The sequence below is a fragment of the Leucoraja erinacea genome, chromosome 1 (assembly GCF_028641065.1).
Source record: "Leucoraja erinacea ecotype New England chromosome 1, Leri_hhj_1, whole genome shotgun sequence".
In the NCBI taxonomy this organism is placed as follows: Eukaryota; Metazoa; Chordata; class Chondrichthyes; order Rajiformes; family Rajidae; genus Leucoraja; species Leucoraja erinaceus.
In genome coordinates, this window is record NC_073377.1 from 11134907 (window position 1) to 11149913 (window position 15007).

Sequence of the window (15007 nt, forward strand, 5' to 3'; positions counted from 1 at the left end):
CGGGGCTGGTCGAACCTTCCGCGACATTGGAGCTCCCAACATCCACTGCCTCTCCCGAGACTGCGAGCTCCCGATGTAAAGACCCAGGCAAGGGATCGACTCCGGTGTAAGTCCACGCCCCGCGGTGGGGACCAAGGTCTGTCCAAGGAGGCCTCCAGCTCCATCGATGGTAGGCCGCAGAGCAACCGGAGAATGCGATCCAAAAATTAATCACATCTCCATCAAGGTAAAAAACTGGAAAAAGTTTCGCCCGACCCCAACCCCTCCCCCCACATAAAACAAACCGGAGAACATTTACACAAAATTTTAACACACACTAAAAAAAAATTTTTTAATGAAAAAATGAACAGACTGTTGGCGGGGCTGCCAATCGTGCGTGGCCCCAGTGGGCTGACATCCGTATTAATCAAGTATCTGTCTATCTCTGCCTTAAAAATATCCATAGACTTTGCTTCCACAACCTTCTGTGGCATTTAATTCCACAGATTCACCACCCTCTTGCATAAGAAAGGGATAACCATTGTGCCAGTGCACAAACAGTCAACTTCAGGTAGTCTCAACGACTTCCACCCAGTGACACTCACCCCCGTCATTGCGAAGTGCTTTGAGCGGCTGATCTTGGCTCACCTCAAAGCCAGCCTCCCCCCCACACTGGACCCCCATCAGTTTGCCTACCAGCCCAACAGGTCTACAGAGGACGCTATATCTGCGGCCCTACACTCTGCCCTGACCCACCTGGACAACAACTCCTACATCAGGTTGTTGTTCATCGACTTCAGCTCCGCATTTAATACTGTCATCCCCGCCAGCTTGATCACCAAACTCAGTGGACTTGGCATCACCACCTCCCTCTGCAATTGGACACTGGATTTCCTCACCAACAGACCCCAGTCTGTTAGGATCAACAACCTCACCTCCTCCACTCTAACACTAAACACCGGCGTGCCACAGGGCTGTGTGCTCAGCCCTCTCCTCTACTCCCTCTTCACCCATGACTGCGTCCCTAAGTGTGGCTCCAAAGCCATCATTAAGTTTGCCGATGTCACCACGGTGGTAGGACTGATCAGCAGCAACAACGAATCAGCCTATAGGGAGGAGGTCCAGAACCTGGCAGCTTGGTGTACCAATAATAACCTCGTCCTCAACTCTAAGAAGACGAAGGAAATCATTGTTGACTTCAGGAAGACCAGAGGGGGCAGACATACCCCCATCCACATAAACGGGACTGAGGTGGAACGCGTCTACAACTACAAATTCCTCGGGGTATACATCTCAGAGGATCTGTCCTGGTCCCTCAATACCACCAAACTGATCAAAAAGGCACAGCAGCGCCTTTACTTTCTTAGGAGGCTCAAGAAAGCTCACCTGTCCCCCAGATCCTGTCCAACTTCTACCGCTGTACCATTGAAAGCATCCTGACCACCTGCTTCACGGTATGGTACAGCAGCTGCACCACAGCTGACAGGAAGGCACTACAACGGGTGGTGAAAACCGCTCAGCACATCATCGGTGCCCCGCTCCCTGCCATGGATGCCCTCCACCGCAAACGGTATCTGAGACAGGCCGGGAAAATCATCAAGGACCCCTCTCACCCTAACCATGGACTGTTTGCCCTCCTCCCATCAGGGAGGCGATACAGGAGCCTCAGGTCTCACACAAGCAGGCTGAGGAACAGCTTTTTCAATAACACCATTACACTGCTGAACTCACAGTCCCGTCGCTAGCTATCTTTAGACTCTCCCATTTGTATACATTTATTTGCCTATGTACCAGTTAATTCATCCACAGTCCACACATTGTTAACCAGTATTTTTATTTTTATTTGTATTTTTATTTTGTATTTTTATTTTTATTTCTACTATCTTGCACTATGACCAGATGCTAAACTGCATTTTGTTGTACCTGTACTCGTATTTGTGCAATGCCAAAATAAAGTTGAATTGAATTGAATTGAATAATGAAATGTTAAAGCGCATTCTCATTGCATAGTGTGTGTGGGAACTGGTAGAGCTCTAAGGTGTGTTATATGAAAGGCAGACAGACAGACAGACAGACAGACAGACAGACAGACAGACAGACAGACAGACAGACAGACGGATCTTTTTTGAAAACAATATAAAATTTAAAATATAATAAACATTTTGCACAGCTCAATATGATCAGGCCTCGTTATTAATCCCCGTGTAGATCTGAACTGTGTCATTCACTGTATATAGTTAGTCTGTTTTAAGTCCACTTGGACTGTGCGTTTTGTCACAGCCATTGTCAATTAATTCATTTATGTTCACCTTGCAAATTCTCAATCAAACAAATGACTTAAATGCCATCCTAAGCACCAGCTAAAATTGGAAACACAATTTGTTTTACTGAATCACAAGTGCTTCTCTTGCATTAGTGGAAAAAATCTGTTCCCATAATATTTTGTTTCTGATTAATATTCCTGGAGGGAGTTGCAGGCTGTCATTTAATTATCAGTGGCAGCAGGGTATACAACAAGGGAGCATAGAGTTATGGTAATTGTCGAAAAAGCCAAACTCATGGGAGGGGATGAGAAATGCAGTAAACCCTTGGTTCACCAGACCTCTTTATAACGGATTTCATTTTAATTTAGTTTAGTTTAGAGATACAGCGTGGAAACAGGCCCTTCGTTCCACCGCATTTGGAGTATTGTGAGCAATTCTCAGTCCCATATCTGAGGAAAGATGTCCTGGCTTTGGAGAGGGTCCAGAGGAGGTTTATGAGAATGATCCTGGGGATGATTGGGGCATTTGAAGGCATTGGGCCTGTACACGCTGGAGTTTAGAAGGATGATGGGGGTTGTCATTGAAACTTACCGAATAATGAAAGGCCTGAATACAGTGGATGTGGAGAGAATGTTTCCAGTTGTGGGAGAGTCTAGAGCCGCAGGGAATTGCCTCACAGTGAAAGGACGTACATTTAGAAAAGAGACGAGGAGGAACTTCTTTAGTCAAACGATGATGAATCTGTGGAATTCATTGCCACAGACGGTTGTGGAGCCCGTCATTGGGTATTTTTAAGGCAGAGTTTGACAGATACTTGATTAGTAAGGGTGGCCAGGGTTAGAAAGAGAAGGCAGGAGAATGGAGTTGAGAGGGAAAGATAGGAACCCTGGGAGTGAATGGAGAGCCTGGTAAACATTACCAGAGGGACGGAGACACAAGGAACTGCAGATGCTGGCTTTAAAAAAAAAGACAAAGTGCTGGAGTAACTCAGCGAGTCAAGCAGCAGCTCTGGACAACATGGATTGGTAACGTTTCAGTCAGGACCCTTCGTCAGACCCTTCTTCAGATTCCTCACATGAGGGAGCAAAGCTGATGAATGGTGTCATAAGGTCATAAGTTCATAAGTGACTGGAGTAGAATCAAGTCTACTCCACCATTCAATCATGGCTGGTCTATCTCTCCCTTCTTGGTTAGTACAGGTGTCAGAGGTTATGGGGAGATGGCAGGAAAATGGGTTAGGAAGGAGAGATAGATCAGCCATGATTGAATGGCGGAGTAGACGTGATTGGCCAAATGGCCTCGTTCTATTCCAATCACTTATGACCTTATGACCTAATTCCATTCTCCTGCCTTCTCTCCATAACCTCTGACACCCGTACAAATCAAGAATCTGCAGTATCTCTGCCTTTAAAATATCCATTTCTAGTGCTCTAGAAATGCATTAGTTTGAGCAGCTGTACCCACCCATTTGCTTCACTTCTTTCTTATACCAGAGCCAGATCTCGAATCATTGAGATTTCCTTGGGTATTTTCAAGTATTGAATAACAAACTTTCCGCATCAATTTTCAGTATCCATTAATTTAACCGAAACCTAAATTGACAATGATAAGAAATCCGATTTTGATTTACTTACCTACCTCTTCAGCACAATAATCTCTTTCCTTCTCCTCTTCCAATATGTTTTTCACCCCATTTCTGGCTGTACATCTTCTTTAGAAAGACACAAAAAGCTGTAGTAACTCGGCAGGTCAGGCAACATCTCTGGATAAAAGGAATAGGTGACGTTTCGGGTCGAGACTCTTCGTCAGAAAACGTCCTCTTTGCTGGCATTTTCACCACAGTCACACAACCTCCTGCTGATTCCAGAAATAAGTGGCATTGGTCAGTTGAGTGTAAGAGATGTTTGAGAGCGAATCTTTATGGAAGATGAACAAAAATATAATTTTGGAGCTAGTTGAGCTGATGCCTCGCACCTCCTCAGTCCCGGCATCAGTGCTAATGTCCAACGCTGTCTGTGTGAAGCTATTATGTGTTATCAAGAGGGTTCCCCGGATCCTTTGGTTTTCTTCTCCATTCTCTGACGGCAGTAAATTTTCTCTAGTGTGTAGATGAGTGGTTAAAATTGGGGAGAAATAGTTGATTTGGAAAATGAATGCAGAATGGCATTGTTCACCGAGCCCATAAAGAATTGATGGGCAGTAATAGTCCCCTTGGAAATATGGATAGATATTGCCAGCATTTTGTTTTATTAGAAGGAAAAAAAAAATGTACAGCATTATTCATAGCACAAAGGAAAAGGACCTTCGGCCAAAATGACCAGTTTCAGTTCAGTTCAGTTTAGTTTAGTTTATTGTCACAGTGCCATGAAGGCGTCAGGAGCGGACCAGGGGATGATCGTGGAGGAAGTCGGTGCGGCAGTCAATGATGGCGCTTGTGGTCGAGGACAGGCCATGCGGTAGTCGGTGGACGCGTTGCCGGGAACAATGGAGGGGATCGCCATGAGGGGACGGGGGAAGAACAAAGGAGGACCCAGCGTTGAGGAGGGGGTGGGGGAGAACAAAGGGGGAACTGGCACTGGATACTTTGTAACTTTGTCAGTGCCCTTTATATGGTGACTATTTGCATACCTTAGTTATGCAAGCAAAGAATTTCACTGTGACTTGTCACATGTGACAATAAAGTATTCAATAAAGTATTCAATTCCATTCAATTCAATACCGAGGTACAGTGAAAAGCTCTTGTTGCGTGTGAACGAGTCAGTGGAAAGACAATACATGATTACAATCAAACTATTCACCGTGTACAGACACATGATAAGGGAATAGCATTTGGTGCATGATAAAGTCAGTAAAGTCCGATCGAAGAGGTAGATAGTAGTTCAGGACTACTCACTAGTTGTGGTAGGATGGTTCAGTTGCCAGATAACAGCTGGGAAGAAACTGTTCCTGAATCTGGAGGTGAGCGTTTTCACACTTCTGTACTTTTTGCCCGATGGGAAAGGGGAGTTGCCGGGGCGTGACTCGTCCTTGATGATGCTGCTGGCCTTGTCGAGGCAGTGTGAGGTGTAAATGCAGTCAATGGAAGAGAGGTTGGTTTGTGTGATGGTAAGGGCTGTGTCCACAATTCACTGCAATGACCGTGCCGAATATGAGGCTGAGATAAACTGATCTCCTCTGCCTGTATGTGAACTATATCCCTCCATTCCCTGCATATCTGTGTGCCCATCTCAAAAGCTTCTTAAATGCCACTGTCACATCTACTTCTACCAGCACACCTGGCCACGTGGTACAGGCACCCACGCTCCATCTATTGAAAAATATTGCTCTGCACGTCTATTATTATATAAAAGTCTGTGGCTGCCGCCTGCCGTCCGTTCGGCTGCCTGTCTGCCTTTTGATTCGCTGCTCCTTCCTATCAGCTTCCAACACACTTCAAAACAAAGTTGCAAGACAGGAACACTCTGAACTTTTCACCTCAATGGGATATCACAGCAAGTGCTTCAACAGGAGGGGGAGGGCCAATTGGTATTGCAATTGGAACTGCTGCAGCAGGCAGGGTGGTGAAATTGGAATTTTTTTTTAATCCACTGCTGAGGGAGGCAGGGGAGTGCTGGAATCTTACATTTGGGAACGGCTTCAGTTCCGTTGGAGGAGACGGGTGCATGGTGGAATCTTGGGTTGGGGGATCACACCATTTGGGGAGCAGACCCAACGGGTCTGCACTTGGTCTAGTCTCCTATGAGTTGGATGATCAGCCATGATCATATTGAATGGCGGTGCAGGCTCGAAGGGCCGAATGGCCTACTCCTGCACCTAATTTCTATGTTTCTATGTTTCTATAAAATTCCCCCTCTTATGTTAAAACTATGCCATCTCGACAACATTTGCACTTTGGGGGAAAGGTTCCGACTGTCTACCCTAATTAGACCTCTCTAATTTTTTAATACTTATTTTGTGGCAAACAACTCCACGGATTCTCTCCTCCTCATCTCCTTCCTAAAAGAACGTCCTTTTTAATTCTGAGGCTATGACCTCTAGTCCTAGACTCTCCCACTAGTGGAAACGTCCTCTCCACATCCCACTCTATCCAGGCCTTTCACTATTCTGTACATTTCAATGATGTATACGGCATTCATATAAAGAGAAACAGAGACAACCATCCATGCCAATGAGTTTTCTTCACTGATGCTGTCTGATCCGCTGAATATTTCCAACATTTTCTTTTTCATTGGCATTCGCTTTTACACAGTTAAGACGACATTGGAGCTGTTAAATGAAAATCTGGAGCTAACCCATGGAAAGAAGTTGTAAGGCGACAAATACAATTTCCTGAAGAAAAATGAAATCATCGAAATGGATGAACAGTGGGTTTTCAGCCATTGTATTCACCGCCATAATTATTGGAACCTTCATTTAATGTGGTGTTAGAGTGAGAGGACAGCCTCGTCTGTGAACCTTACACTTTATGGTTGATTGTACCAAAACAAACATACTGGTTTCACAGACTGACTTGCAGGAAAGAAAGCAGGCTCAGTTGGAAACTGACTGGATTTACTTTTATTAATACATAATTCCGCAGTCCTCCGCAGTCAGTTTGGATGCGGTCCATTCCTGTAACATATTCTTACAAAATAGCACAAAACGACCTTCGAGTAAGGAATTTACCTGCATGTCCTTTTTAAACCTTCTGCTGCGGGTCAACGCTCCTCCCGAGCCTGGTCTCGTGGTCGTGGTTTGTTACAGCTGGGGTTCCTCTGTGGTCCTTGTAGAAACACTTCCATTGCGGGTTTTTTCTCCCCCGAGCTTTTTCTCCGCGGTCCCTTATAACAGGGCTTCTACACGGTGTTCTCCCAGTCGGGGCTTTCTTACCCCCCCCCCCCCCCCCCCCCCCCCCCCCCCCCCCGATCTGGGTATCCCCGCAGTAACTGCAGCCGGAATATCCCCGCGGTCCCTATAAAAGGGATATCCGCGATTTACAAAGTCGGGGGGGGGTGGGGAGAGTATATGAAGTATATGGTAGGTTTAACTGCTAGCGGCACAGTAGGTGACTTACTGCCGTCCGATCCTCGCATCCTGTAGTCTACGGAGTGGGTTCTCAGGTACCAATATGAAGCCGCTGGCTCCACAGCCAGTGGCTCGAAGGTGAATCCACCGCTGTCCGCTCCCCGCTTCCCGCGGTCTCCGGAGCGGGTTCTCCACCAATATGAAGCCTCTGGCTCCACCACCAGCGGCTCAAATGTGAATCCACCGCCGCTCGCTACCCGCATTCCGCGGTCTTCCGAGCGCCTAGGTCCGTGGGCGGGATTCCCCGTGACCGGGGTTCCCTGGAAGTTCAAGACTGGGGTTTCCCCTCCGTCCCGACTTTGCCCGGACTATTAGCAGGACCTCCAAGTAGAGGTTCCTGCAAGAAGATTTAAACCTGAAAGTTTTTTTTAAAAAAACTTACCTCAAGTCTGTTGCTGGCAGGAGAATCACGTTCACCCTGCCAGTCGTCACGCAATGCGATAGACGATATGACACGCATGCGTACTGGACGGGGTCTTCACGTAGTCACTCACATGACTCCGAAGTAAAATAGATAGATCGACAGACAGACAGACAGACAGACAGACAAACAGACAGACAGACAGACAGACAGACAGACAGACAGACAGACAGACAGACAGACAGACAGACAGACAGACAGACAGACAGACAGATCGATGTATTCAGCCATTGTATTCACCGCCATAATTATTGGAACCTTCATTTAATGTGGTGTTAGGGTGAGAGGACAGACTCGTCTGTGAACCTTACACTTTATGGTTGATTGTACCAAAACAAACATACTGGTTTCACAGACTGACTTGCAGGAAAGAAAGCAGGCTCAGTTGGAAACTGACTGGATTTACTTTTATTAATACATAATGGCATAATGAGAAAAAGTGTAATTAAATTAGATGGAACTAAGCTGAAACACCTCACTTGTCTCAAAGAACCTTAGTTTTTAGTTTTGGAGCTACAGCGTGGAAACAGGCTCTCTACGACGACCAGCAATCCTTGTGCACTAAGTTCTATCCTACTCACTAGGGACAATTTACAGAAGCCAATTAACCTACAAACCTGCAAGTCTTGGTGTGTGGGACTAAACCGGGGCACCTGGAGAAAACCCACGTGGTCACGGGGAGAACGTGCAAACTCAGTACAGACAGTACCCGTAGTTAGGATCAAACCCGGGTCTCTGACGCTGAAAAAGCAGCAACCGTACCGCTGCGCCACCGTGCCGCCCCAAACGTACTCACACACTTGGTCAGCTGTCAGTTTGTTGAATCAATTGTTGAATTACCAGAGCGTCTGGATATTACACTGAAGATTAAAGGCGCGTTATCCAGCCAGAGAAAATGATGATAGCAAGTTAAATGGATGCAGGCTCTGAGCAGATTGTCAATGACACTCAACCACTTGGTGGTGCCCTTGGTATGTGGGAGAATCCATACTTTCTGAAACACCAGAGAAACTGATGTCGGATTCAGACCAAAAGTCTGAAGAATGGTCCAGAGTCGAGACATCACCTATCCATGTTCTCCAGAGATGCTGCCTGACCCACTCAGTTAAACTCCAGCTTTTTGTGTAAACCAGAATCTGCAGTTCCTCATTTCCACAGTTTGTCAACAAACTCTTCAGGCTTCACAGGGACATTTCTGCAGAATTAGTATTCCTACTGAGAGCTGAGACAACCCTTCTTTCTCTTGTTAAGCCCTGCTTGAAAATTCTGAGATAAAGTCATTGTGTCAGAGAGATATCGAGCTATACTGCACAGAAATAGGCACTTCTGCCCAACCCAATTTCCCTAACTGAACAAGTGCCACTTGCCTATGCCTAGCCCATAACCTTCCAAACCCTTCCTATCCATGTACCTGTCCAAGTGTCTTTTATATGTTGTATTTGTATCCGCTTCTTCCACCACCTGTGGCGGATCATTCCATGTACACACCACTTCTGTGTGAAAAAGTTCCCGTTCAAGCCCCTTTTAAATCTTGCCCCTCTCACCTTAAACCTGTGCCCTCGTGTTTTAGATTTCCCTGTCCTGGGGAAACGATTATGGCTATTTATCTTGTCTATGCCCGCGGAAGATACTTCCATAAGATCAGTCCTCAGCTTACTATGCCCCAGGAATAAAAGACCCAGCCTATCCAGTCTCTCCTTACAACTCATAGAAACATAGAAAATAGGTGCAGGAGTAGGCCATTCGGCCCTTCGAGCCTGCACCGCCATTCAATATGATCATGGCTGATCATCCAACTCAGTATCCTGTGCCTGCCTTCTCTCCATACCCTCTGATCCCTTTAGTCACAAGGGCCTCATCTAACTCCCTCTTAAATATAGCCAATGGACTGGCCTCAACTACCTTCTGTGGCAGAGAATTCCAGAGATTCACCACTCTCTGTGTGAAAAATGATTTTCTCATCTCGGTCCTAAAAGACTTCCCTCTTATCCTTAAACTGTGACCCCTAGTTCTGGACTTTCCCAACATTGGGAACAATCTTCCTGCATCTAGCCTGTCCAACCCATTAAGAATTTTGTAAGTTTCTATAAGATCCCCCCTCAAGCTTCTTACAACTCCTTACAACTCAAACCATCCAGACCTGAAATATCCTTTAAGGTCCAGTCCCACTTTCACGACCTAATTCACGACCTCTGCCGAGTTTGCCCTTGACTCATACTCGCAGCATGGCCGTCACGAGGTCGGAGGAGGACGTAGGTGAGTCATAGGAGGTCGTAGGTAGGTCATAGCAGGTCGCGATGCTAGTCGTAGGTACTCGTGGCATAGAAACATAGAAACATAGAAATTAGGTGCAGGAGTAGGCCATTCGGCCCTTCGAGCCTGCACCGCCATTCACTATGATCATGGCTGATCATCCAACTCAATATCCCGTACCTGCCTTCTCTCCATACCCCCTGATCCCCTTAGCCACAAGGGCCACATCTAACTCCCTCTTAAATATAGCCAATGAACTGGCCTCAACTACCCTCAAGTAGGTCGGGGCGTTTTTTCAACATGATGAAAAATGTCCACGAGTAAAAAAGGTTGTGAATTAGGTCGTGAAAGTGGGACTGGCCCTTTACTTTACTCTGGAGAAACAGCATGGAAATAGGCCCTTGGGCCCACTGAGTTTGTGCCGACTGGCGATTATCCTACACACTTAGGGACAATTTACAAAAATGTACAAAAGTCAATAAACCTACAAATCTGCACGTCATTGGAGCGTGGGATGAAACCCAGAGAAATCCCACACAGTCACAGGGAGAATGAGGCAACTATTTGCGTGTGAACCACAGAAGCAGATCTACAATTATATTACAATCGCTCCACACTCTTAATTCTCTATTCAAACAGCAACATTTCTTACTTTAACTGAGATCTTCTTAAACTCCTCTCCCTTATCATGTATCTGTACACTGTAAATAGCTCGTTTGTAATCATCTTTCTGCTGACTGGTTAGCACGCATCAACAGCTTTTCACTGTACCTCGGTACACATGACTTTAAACTAAACTGAAACTGAAATGTACAAACTGCGTACAGACAGCACCCGTAGTCAGGATCGAACCTGGATCTCTGGCGCTGTAAGGTAGCAACTCTACCGCTGCACCACCGCGCGTGCCACCTTGTAAATTTATTTTGCAGCTTTTCCAGTTTAATCATATCCTGCGATCTTCTCCTTAGGCCCCCTTCGGTGGTGGCTGACCATGGGCATCTCCAGGATGCTATTCCCTATATGGAGACCGCCTGTGTGTGACTTTGTTTAATGTGGGGAGACTGGTGCACAGACAGCCACCACACGGTCCTTGACAGATCTGGGTCAGGATCCAGTGGAATGGAGTCCAAGACGACCGGAGACCCTTTTCTGCTGCAGCCTTCATCCGTCTTCCCAGCCGTTGTGATCATGGTGACCAAATCAGTACACAGTCCTCCAAACGTGACCTTACTGACATATTATACAGCTGTGACATGATGGCTCAACTCCAGCAATTAATATTCGATGCTCTGACCCATGATAACAAATGGATATTAAAAACACCAGTTTCATGAGTGGTATCTTACCTTCCTGGCTCCCAGATTCCCCTGAACCTATTACACAGAGATTGGAGCCAGATACCACAGAACTAATAACACCTTTGCTATTGAATGATATGGGCAGCGGCTCCAGTGTGAACATTTTCTTTTATTTATTGTAACACAGTATGGTAATTGTTTAACGATCCTGCACTCACAATCAGTACCATCTGAACCTCCGAGTAACATTAATCTGAGGCGGGCATTTATCTATATAATACATTATGTACTGATTTAATTAAGTCAATGTCGAGTTTAATAGATGTCAAACTCTTAGGACAAATTAGGTAGTCCATAGCAGTGATGGATGCCAAGGCATCAGCAAAACCAGTAACTGGAGGAAGTGTGTGGTCCCGGGAGCTGTGCTGGGAATTGGAGCAGGCTGCTTAGCCCTTAGCATGAAGACCTTACTGGAAATTGAAAATGAAGTCCGAGCATTTTTAAAGTGGAACACTTGCTGGGTTGCAGCAAGTACAAGAATCGAAGAAGACCTCGGAATTTTCCTCCATCTAAACCAAGAATTTCTATTTGTTAAGCTGCAATAAATATCTTCGGTGAAAATTTATTCGAGCTTGAAATGAATCATGAAATAGAGGGCATAGGTTTAATGCGATAGGGGAATGGATTAAAGGAACCTGAAGGGGCAGTTTTTTCACACTGAGAGTGATACATATATGGAAAGAGCTGCCAAAGGAAGTAGTTATGCCAGGCACTGAAACATTTTAAAGACATTTGGACAGGTACATAGATAGGAAAGGATGAGAGGGATATAGGTCAAACAGGCAAATGGGTGAAGAATGGAATTTGCAGATGCTGGTTTATACCAAAGATATACACAAAGTGCTGGAGTAGCTCAGGTCAGGGAGCATCTATGGAGAAAAAGGATGGGCGACATTTTGGGTCAGGACTCTTCTTCAGACAAATAGGTCTGAGTGTTTGAGTTGGCATGGATGGGGCTTTTTCCATGCCTTATGACTTATGACTAAGCCCGTGAACAGAAGCCCGTGAAGGCAGAGTTTTAGATAGAGTCCTGGAGAGATGTCACACTGAAAGAAGCCCTTCGGCCCATGAAGTCAAGTCAAGAGGCAAGAGTGAAATGTGTTTAATTGTCACATGTACTGACAATAGGGACGACAGATGGCACAATGGGCTAAGTGTTCGGCTGGCGACCGGAAGGTAGACGGTTCGAATCCCGCTTGGAGTGAATACTGTCGTTGTGTCCTTGGGGCAAGACACTTCACCCACCTTTGCCTGTGTGTAATGTAATGTAATTATGTGAAGCACTTTGGGGTCAATGCAATGCAATGACTGAAAATGTGCTATATAAATAAGATTATTATATTATTAATAGAACAATTATATTACTTGGAGCAACATAACTGAACTGTAAATGCAATACACAAAGATAATATATAAAAAAACAAAAACATAATTAATAAATAACCACAGTAATGTGCAAAAAACTCAAAGACCTTAGAGCACCCAAAGACCATCCATAGAAGCTCACAGCTGAGGTTAGTGTTGTGTAGTGTTCAAGAGCCTGATAGTTGGCAGGAAGAACTGCTCCCTGTTTTCGGAATCTTGTACTTTCTTCCCGATGGTAGGAGCGAAATGTCAGGCAACCATCAATCATAGAAAATAGAAAATAGAAACATAGAAAATAGGTGCAGGAGTAGGCCATTCGGCCCTTCGGCTCATCTCATCTCATCAAACATCTCATATTTACCTGAGGGAAATGTTATACAGTGTAGCTAATCAGAGAAATTATGTGATGTCAGAGGTTCATATGTTCATAAGACATATGAACATATTTTGTACATTTTTGTACATTTTTCACACAGAGAGTGGTGAATCTCTGGAATTCTCTGCCACAGAAGGTAGTTGAGGCCAGTTTGTTGGCTATATTTAAGAGGGAGTTAGATGTGGCCCTTGAGGCTAAAGGGATCAGGGGGTATGGAGAGAAGGCAGGGATGGGATACTGAGTTGGATGATCAGCCATGAACATATCGAATGGCGGTGCAGGCTCAAAGGACCGAATGCACCTATTTTCAATGTTTCTTTGTTTCTATAGGAACATAATTAGGCCATTCAACCCACAATTCTGCTCCGCCATTCAGTCTTTCTTTCCCTCTCAACCCAATTCCCATCCCTTCTTCCTTTAATTTTTGACGCCCTTACAAATCAAGAACCTTAAAACGTGGCTTCCACGGTGGCACGGTGGTGCAGCGGCAGAGTTGCTACCTATCAGTGCCAGAGAACCGAGTTCGATCCTGACTACGGGTACTATCTGTACAGAGTTTGTGCATTCTCCCCATAACGGCATGGGTTTTCTCTGCATGATGCAGTTTCCTCCCACACTCCAAAGACATACAGGTTTGTAGGTTCATTGGCTTAGGTAAAAATTGTAAATTGTCCCTAGTGTGTAGGATGGTGCTCATGTACGGGAATCACTGGTTGGCACAGACTCGGTGGACCAAAGGGCCAGTTTCTATACTGTATCTCTAAACTAAATTAAACTACATTTAAAAAGCTGTCTGTGGCAATAAATTTCACAGATTCACCATCATCTTTCTAAAGAAATTGCTCATCATCTCCATTCTAAAGGTACATACTTTTATTCTGAGGCTACACCCTCTGGTTTTAGAAACATAGAAACATAGAAATTAGGTGCAGGAGTAGACCATTCGGCACTTCGAGCCTGCACCGCCATTCAATATGATCATGGCTGATCATCCAACTCAGTATCCTGTACCTACCTTCTCTCCACCCCCTGATCCCTTTAGCCACAAGGGCCACATCTAACTCCCTCTTAAATATAGAAACATAGACTCTCCCACTAGTGGAGACTCTCCCTCTACACATCCACAGGGATTTCACTATTTGGTATGTTTCAATGAGGTGTCCCCTCATCCTTCTAAACTCCAGCGAATACAGGCCCAGAGCTGTCAAACGCTCCATTGGTGGAGGTGAAGGCTGTCATCATGTACATGAAATGTTCTTTGCTTTCAATCCTACAGGGAGCATGAAGATGAAGGGTGGAGAGTGGGCTGGGGCGCTGGGGATTGGGGGACTAACCAAGGTTAGATCCATAAAGGGTCCAAGAGTAACAGTAAACCTGCAAGTTGTCCTAACAGCTGATTTTCTGACTACAATGGAATAGGGCAGCACGGTGGCGCAGCGGTAGAGTTGCTGCCTTGCAGCTCTTACAACTCCAGACACCTTGGTTAATATAGAAACATAGAAACATAGAAACATAGAAAATAGGTGCAGGAGGAGGCCATTCGGCCCTTCGAGCCAGCACCGCCATTCATTGTGATCATGGCTGATCGTCTCCTATCAATAACCCATGCCTACCTTCTCCCCATATCATATAACCATATAATCATATAACAATTACAGCACGGAAACAGGCCATCTCAACCCTTCTAGTCCGTGCCGAACACGTATTTTCCCCTAGTCCCATATACCTGCGCTCAGACCATAACCCTCCATTCCTTTCCCGTCCATATAACTATCCAATTTATTTTTAAATGATAAAAACGAACCTGCCTCCACCACCTTCACTAGAAGCTCAGTTCACACAGCCACCACTCTCTGAGTAAAGAAGTTCCCCCTCATGTTACCCCTAAACTTCTGTCCCTTAATTCTCAAGTCATGTCCCCTTGTTT